The 8,489-nt window shown below is 40.0% G+C and overlaps 1 pseudogene; it reads left to right on the top strand.

Moving 5' to 3' along the window:
• The first annotated feature begins 4,235 nt into the window (after window positions 1–4,235).
• LOC124975324 (U6 snRNA-associated Sm-like protein LSm5) lies at window positions 4,236–5,313 on the top strand (annotated as a pseudogene).
• Window positions 5,314–8,489: the final 3,176 nt, after the last annotated feature.

Below are 8,489 nucleotides of genomic sequence, written 5' to 3'. Positions count from 1 at the left end.
TTTCCTTCCCATGGCATGATTTCATTCTTCTTTAACCATAATATACAACTTCCTTGTGTATATAAACCACAGTTTCTTTATACAGGTGCATATTCTTCACTATGTTTTCACAATCCCTGCTTCATATGTTTATAACATAGTTTTATCAAAAAGCAGAACTTTTAAATTTGGTGCAATCCCATTCTCCATTCTTGCTGTTATTGGCCAGGCCCAAGGAGTCCTATTCAGGAAGTCATTGCCTGCCAGTATCTAGAAGTATTTCCTCCATGTTTTCTTCTGGCAGTTTCAAAGATGGTGTGCTACTGCAAAAGAGAGAACATTGATATTTCTCTTTATATGGTAACTCTATGAAGATTTTGTTTAGGGTAGAGGCATCAGACAGTATATTGATGACATGTGACATGTGACAATTTCAGTGCTGAAATTGTTTTTTATCCAAATGGAAAAATAAAATATCCACAAAGATACTCTGAAGGCTGTTAACATAACTGTTGGGTAAGTGCCCAGTCCAAGTCTACTTGTTAGTGCAAATGATGAAATAGATTATACACTGTTTCCAGAAGCTGATAAAATAGATTGCAATTACACACACTTATACAAAATAACACAGTCTTGGGAGAAGATATATTTTATGTCAGTTAGATAGAACATCTCTCTTCATGAAGAGAGAAAAGAGAGGCAGTGAGTCCTGTTTCTCATTGTGTGCAACATGATCCTGCACTGATGTAGCCATCAATGACCTTCAGGCCTCAGGGACAGTGTGAGGAAGAAGCCCACAGGGGAGTGAGATGTCACACTCTGGGTATCTTTCTGGACATGCCCTACCTCTGAGCTGTTCCTCAGTTGAGACTCTTATCTGATTGCACCTGGGGACACCCTCAATGATAGTGAGGAGTATTTCAAATTTGCCCAAATGCAGTCATGTGCCCCTTAATGGTGGGAACACATTCTGAGAAATGCATTTTTGGGTAATTTCATGGTGTGCACCATCAAGGGGTCAACTTGTACAAAACTCACTAACACAGGCTCTACGCACCAAGGCTCCCTGGCATAACCTGCTGCTCCCATGACCCTGATGGACAAAACAAAGTGAGACAAAATCAAGCCCAAGAAAAAAGGGTGCAATCAGGAGAGGCAGTAAGCATAAGATGCATGTGGGTCCTGCCAGCAAATATGGTATATGGCCTTAGAGTAAATGATTCTTGTAAGTAGAAAAAGTACACTCCAAAATAATGGTAAGAAGTAAGTCTGACTCAAAAAGACAAGTATCTTAGTTTTCTCTCATATATGGAACTCAAAAAAAAAAATGGCCTGAAAGTAGAAGGGACACTATGACAGATGAGGAAAGGAATCGGGGGGGAGGAGTGCATGGGGGAAAACACTCAAAAGATGTCTTATTCACATGTGACTGGGCTTCAACGAAACCTCTTATTCTGTATTATCCATATGCACTGATTACAAAGTAGATTATATTAATCACATAAACCAGTAACACAGTCACTTATACCATGATCACGCATCATGCAGAGTACGTACTTGTCTGTGGGGCACTTTTATACAACTGACAGCAGCATTCATTTGTTGACAGCAGCATCACTATGAGCATGTGGGAATGCATCGCACTGCACTGTTACAAAGGCTGGGACATCACAGGGTGATGGGAAGTCTTCAGCTGCATTATAACCCAATGGGAACACCATCATAGCTGCAGCCCAACATTGGTCAAGAAGTCATCGTGCCAGCCCATGTCTGTGTAGGAGTTGATCTGATCAAACCAATATTTGAGACCAGCAAACTGAGCTGGGAGGATTGAAAAGTTAATAGAGGGCACATAGTTATAAGACTGTGCAGGTGGAAATTAACCCATAGTTGTTGCAGTTCTCATCTCTTCCCATGTGATCTAGTGTATTGTGTACTCACAGACATCAATGTAGAGATGTTACTCCAGAGATAAGTTTCCTCATGGCCCCCATCATGTCCTTGTTCCTCTGGCTGTAGATGAAGGGGTTCTTCATGGGGGTGACCACAGTGTTCATCATTGGGGCTACTATACTCTTTCTGGAGGAGTGAGTACCTGTAGAACTGAGGTACACCCCAAAACCCATCCGAAAAACAAGCAAACAACTATTAAAAGTGAACCACAAATAGAGAAAGCTTTATTCTCCCACCAGGAGATGGAATTTTCAGAACAGAGGACACAATTTGAGTGTAAGAGAAAATTATTCCACAGAGGGGAACAACACCCAGCAGGCAAGTCACCAAATACACTAGTATGTTATTTATGAGGGTGTCAGAACATGCAAGCTTGTGGATATGAGCCAGTTCACAGAAGAAGTGGGGAATGTCCAGGGCTGCACAGAAGGACAGCTGCAGCACCATCAAAGTTTGGAGCAGGGCTTATGAGGAAGGATAACACACATAGTTTGGGTGTCATGATGGCAAAGGGTGACAGATGACCACAAATCAATCATAGGCCATTGTTCTCAGAATTCTATTTAACATTCTGACAAAAACCAGGACAAAGCAGATTTGAGTGAGGCAAACTGTGTAACTGATGAATGTACTGTGTGTCTGGATGTTCACCAGCATCTTAGGGACTATAGTTGATGTGCTGTAGATGTCAGCCAAGGACAGGTTGGAGAGGAAGAAGTACATGGGGGTGTGGAGGTGGGGTCATAGGTGATGGCCAGGATGATGAGCAGGTTCCCTAGCACAGTGACCAGGTACATGGACAGGAAAAGTCCAAAGAGGACGGGCTGCGTTTCTAATCCTCTGAGAGTCCCATGAGATGGAATTCTACTGAATCTGAGAAATTTGCTGGTTTCATGTCATTGATTTGTCTGAAATAAAAGACAGGGGTTATGAGAAAACAAAAATCTAGAGAAATTCCCTTAATCCAATCGATACTTTGAGAACAAATCAGGTTTTTTCCCTTCCCTCTCTTACCCTGACATTTTATTTCCGACAACACGTATTCCTCTATTCCAAGTGTTTTTCTGTTTTGTTTTGTCTTTTCAGTTTTTAATTGGCACATAATAATTGTACATATCTGTGGCATGCAATGCATGCAATCAAATTGTTTTCACCAAATCAGCTAATTGGGAAATTACTGTATCCACCATACTATATGTCCACCATTTCAAAATTCTATCTTCTAGCTCTTTTGAAACACATAATTCATTATGTTGGCTACAGTCACCAAGTTTTTATTTTCCAACTATTCTATTTCAAGTATGGATACTTACAGGAAGTAAGATAGAAAAGAATCATCGTCCTCTCCCTTAGAATGACTCTAGGCAAATGATTCTAATCACACTTCCAAGGCTGTATTCTAGAGCACACTGCAGGAAATGATCTTTGGGCCACATCCAGCATGCTGCTTGTTTTTCGTGGTGACGTTTGCTTGGGTCATAGTCACTGCTTTGTGTATTTCCTGTGGCTGCATTTGTGGTACAATGGCAGAATTAAGCCCTTGCCACAGAGATAGCATGGCCCACAAATCCTAATAATTACTGTCTCACTCAAACCATTTGCCCACCTGTGATCTGTTGATTAGAATTTCGGTTTAATGTTTTGGAAAGTATCCTAGAAAACTTTCATGAGAAATATGCATGAAATATTGTCTGCCTGTCCTGTAGTTATTACTGCTTGAATGCTTAATTCATTGAGAGTAACAAAATACTAATATTTGATCACATGAATGGAGGTTTAAAAAGGTGGATAGGTGGATAATACACTGCAAAACTGTTCCAATGTCAACAGCATTCACTACAGTCCATCTCCATGGATAGACCAATGGTCCAGATACATCGTTTACCCTTTGCTTTCCAGAGGCTTCCCACTGGTATTCTCACCTACCATTTTCCCTTTCCAATTGCAGTTTGTGAAAATAAATATTAACCTTTTTATCCAGTAGCATAAGTTCCTCTCCCTATTTTTATTTGTCTTGGCACATGCATTTTATTTGTATCACATAAAAGTTAGAAAAAACAATGTTAAGAATAAACCTTTGATCAGACCCTCCCTCCTAATATTTCTGATTTGGTCGCCTCAATCCCTGGTCAAGGTGAGCACAGAGCCTCAACACCACTTACTGGAGAAATCCTGCATGGACCAGCTCAGGACCAGTCCTGAGACTCTCTATCCAATACGATGTAGCTGGATTCCTAAATCTGGACCCTGAGCTCACAAAGAGGCAATAAAGAATGATCTACTACACTTCCTGAGTCGCCTTGATGGTTAGTGCTACCACCAACCCTTCAAAACTCCTCTACTAGAGTTCGTGGACAAATGCGTAAGATCAAGAATTTACATTGTGATAAAGAGTGACAGTGAAATTGTTGGTATATGTCTAGCATTTGATGAGTTCGTTCATATGGTGCTAGAAGGTGCCACTGAGTTTGAAGTCAAACCAGAAAGGAGGAGGATTAAAAAATTAGATCAGATTTTACTGAGTGAAGACAACATAATAATGCTGGTTCTAGAGAAGGGCCTAAAGTATGCATAGATTTCCCTGAATATGCTAGATTTCTTCTTGCTTTATAATGGTGGCAAAAAAAGATTTTTTTAGTTTACTTTTTTAACTTGGATTCTATTAAACTAAGATGCCTCATAAAAGGAAAAGTTTTGAAGATGAACTAGATGCCCATTTTGTAAGTTCATCATGATTTCCTTGGAAAAGAAGTCTTTGTTGTTTGAAGACAAAAATAAAGGGTTTTTTTTTTTTTTTTAAAAGAAGAAAGAAAGAAATGTCATATGCTGACAATGTCAAAGCATCCACCAGCTGTTCTTGGAACCTGTGAGTAGAGGAATTTCCATAATAATGTCTCAGGAGCCTATGTAAACCACAGAATCAGAGCAGGTGTGCCTTGATTGGTGCAGTGAGTCCATGTAAACCAAGCTCTTTTCCCACAGCACTAGAGACTTGTTTTTTATATTCCATGAAAGTGGAGGAGGGGATCCATAGTGCTCTCACCACAAGGAAATGATGAATGCATGAGGTGATGTTTTAGCTAAATCTCTTGATTTGTTTATAAAATAATGAATATAGTTATTGAATCATCACATCCTGTCCCAAAGATATGCACAATCATTATGCATTAATAAACTTTAAAGAAATGGGATCATGACATGAGTACTGTAAGGATGAAATCTGAAAATACAAGTGGTTACAGTGAAGTCAAACTCACCCCACCCCAACCTCCTCAGTGGTCAACAGAATGAAGGACCTCAGGGAATTGCAGAATCCTTTCTTAAGGGGTCCATTCATGTCCAGGAGGGGAAGGAGTCTCTGGAATTTGGAAAACAGAGTAAGAGGAGATTGTGAGGAATGATTACATAAGACAGGGGTGCAGTAAATATATCCAGAAGAGGGACACTGATTAGTTAAGAAGTACACTTTTGAAATCAGCCAAACTCCAAGAGAAAAGTACTGTTTTCCTTCCTATGAGAAAGCTGGAGGGGAAAAGGAGACACCACGAAGGCAGAAGGGTGACCAGTAGAGGGATGGAAAAGGAAAGGGGCTTGGGAAGTGGAAATGCTCAGATTGTGTCTTCAGGTTTCTGCAAACATGCCACAATGAATCTCAAGACTCTGCCTAATTGATATGCACCAATAAAAATAGATAGAAACTCACATTTACTTAATCCCTGAAATGGTTCTCTTATTTCATGGATATTATCAAGAAAGAAAAACAAGGAAAGAGGGAAAGAGAGGGGTGGAAGATGGAAGGAAGTAAGGACAGCCATTAGATAGGGAAATGTAAGACACAGAGAGAAACGAAGAAGCAATTCAATTTATCTCAACATTTCTGAGGAAGTTCATTTTACCTTAAGGATATCAGTGAGGAATGTGCCACATTTTTCCTGGATATGGAAAGACAATAGTATAAAATTTATCCCCAGGAAAGGCAGATAGAGAAGTGAGGCAAAGGCCTCCTGAGCAGGAGGAATCCTCTCTGGATGGAGACTCAGGAAGACTGCTTCCTGGCCTGAGTGGGATGCTGATTGAGTGATTATAGGGATTGTTCACAGTCTTTTGACCCTGAGGGCACATCTCTCAAAGTTCCTCATTATCCAGAGGTGTATTGTCACTTGTTCCCAGGGAAGTTCACACCCTGCAGGCACAGAGATCCAGATCAGGAGAACTAACCAGGATGCCTGCTCCCGTAACCTGAGAGTGCAGTTGCATTTCATACTCTCATGACTTCTTACCTCGAGGGAGGTCTCGTTCTTGGATCTTGGGGTCTGAACTCGAGGGAACTGGAGGTACTCACCTTAGACAGAACCTCGGCTTACTCTGAGACATGATCACTAAAGGACTAGATGACTAGAGCCCTGGAAGAACCTGGAGGGATGACGTCTCAGGGATGCAGAAGTACCATAGGACCATGTCCTCAAAGTCACTCTAAAGGGCAAATGCTTTTTCTGATATATGGAAACTAGCACAAAATAAGAGGGAAGAGAGAAAGGGGAAGAAGTTGGGGGATTCCATCCAAATAGGAGAAAGATGAATGGACTAGATGAAGGGCACTCGGGGAGGGAGAAGGGATGGGAGAAGGGAAGTTTCCCTGTGTACATATACAAATAGGACACAGTGAACCTCACCATCATGTGTAGGCACTAATTAAACAAACTAACTAAAAGTAAGTCACAGAAACATCAGTGGTGTAGAGGGAAGGGAATGGGGGAGACAGGAGGGCAGGATAAGGAAAGTACTAAGACTAAATTAGAGCAAATGATATTCCATAGTTTAATAATTATGTCAAAATGAACCCTAATGATATGTATAGCTAAAATGAACCAATAAAAAGAAGAAATATTTCTCTTCTCAATGAATATCTATTGGTAAATCAGGCTGGGGATATGATAGGAAAGGGATGAAAGAGAAATCAACGGTTTACCGGTGACTTGAGCAGTCTTTTAGGGCTTGCTTGAAAAAGTGCAAAACCAATGATCTTAAAGAGATCACGAAGAAACACTAACACAAAGGAAACAATGACAAACTGACTGCATCGAACATTTGGAGCCTCTGGGAGGTAGACAGAAGGTCGCTGAACTAATTTTGGAGTTAAGTAAGTCTAAAATTAGTCCAAATTAAAGCTTTAAAAATTAATAAGTCAGGGCTTCTCCTCGCTTTAAAAGGTAGTGCATGGAGCCTGCCAACCTCACCCCACTACAAACAGATGCCAGACACTGCACCTGACCACCACTCCACGTGTGCTGACTGGGCACACATTCGTTGGGTCTCCCAGCTTCTTGGAGGCGGGTGCAGGAATTTTGAGGGGCCTGGCCACCATCATTGGAAGGGAAACTCCTTTCCTCAGACACCTACAGGAGACTGGTGGCCCTTTGACAGGTACCTCTATTTACTCACATCCTACACCCTTCCCCATCCTCTTCCTTCACTACTAGAAATACTGTAAATAAAAATCAAACTCATCCTGTTTATTACAATAATGTTAAAGCCTTTAAAGGGGCTATCTAGTTCAGGGCTGCATTTTCTTTGCAGTGGGTGCTGGTAACATTGATTTTCCCTTGAAAGGAGAGATACTGGAAAGTTGCAGGGTCACAATAAGCCTGCAGGGGGGAAACTTTGGTACCTCAGATCTTCACTGCTAGAGGGGAATATACAGAAACAATATGATAAAACAGGGGAAGAAAGTGTCCCTAACAAACCAAGATGCTATTTTGATAGAATCCAATGACAACATAGCAGTAGAAATGATAGAAAAAGAGTTTGAATCTGCATAATTAAAATGATCTCATGAAGCAAAAGATGAGATAAGGGAACAAATGCAGACAATGCCTGATCACTGCAATAAACAGTTAAAATAGCAAATGCAGGAAGCAAAAGAACACTTTAATAAAGAGAGATTCTGAAAAAAACAGAAATATTTGAAATGAAAGAAATAGTAAACCAAATTAAAAACTCAGTAGAAAGCATCACCAACAAAACAGATCTCACAGAAGACAGAATCTCAGACAACGAAGACAATATATTTAATCTTGAAAATAAAGTTGAACGAACTGAGAAGATATTAAGAAGTCATGAAGAGAACCTCCAAAATTATGGGATATCATGAAAAAATCAAATTTAAGAATTATTGGGATTGAGGAAGACACAGAGATACAAACCAAAGGAATGAACAACCTGTTCAATGAAATAATATCAGGAAATTACCCAAACCGGATAAATGAAATGGAAAATCAAGTACAAGAGACTTATAGAACACCAGGTGCACAAAATTACAACAGATCCACACCAAGTCGCATTAAAATGAAAATAAAATCTTTCCATGGTAAACAAAAGTTAAAAGAATTTCCAATTAGAAACCTTGCACTACAGAACATTCTTAGCAAAATATTTCATGAGGAGTAAGTTAAAACCAATAAAATTAGCAAAGGGAGGAACTACCCTAAAGGGAAAGCTTATCAAAGGAGAAACCAAATCAAGTTAAAAACCAAAAATAAGCCTAAATGACCAAGAAT

The sequence above is a fragment of the Sciurus carolinensis genome, unplaced genomic scaffold (genome assembly GCF_902686445.1).
Source record: "Sciurus carolinensis unplaced genomic scaffold, mSciCar1.2, whole genome shotgun sequence".
NCBI classification, from domain to species: Eukaryota; Metazoa; Chordata; class Mammalia; order Rodentia; family Sciuridae; genus Sciurus; species Sciurus carolinensis.
Note: the sequence above shows the minus strand (reverse complement) of the source record. Positions and strands in the feature narration are given on the sequence as shown.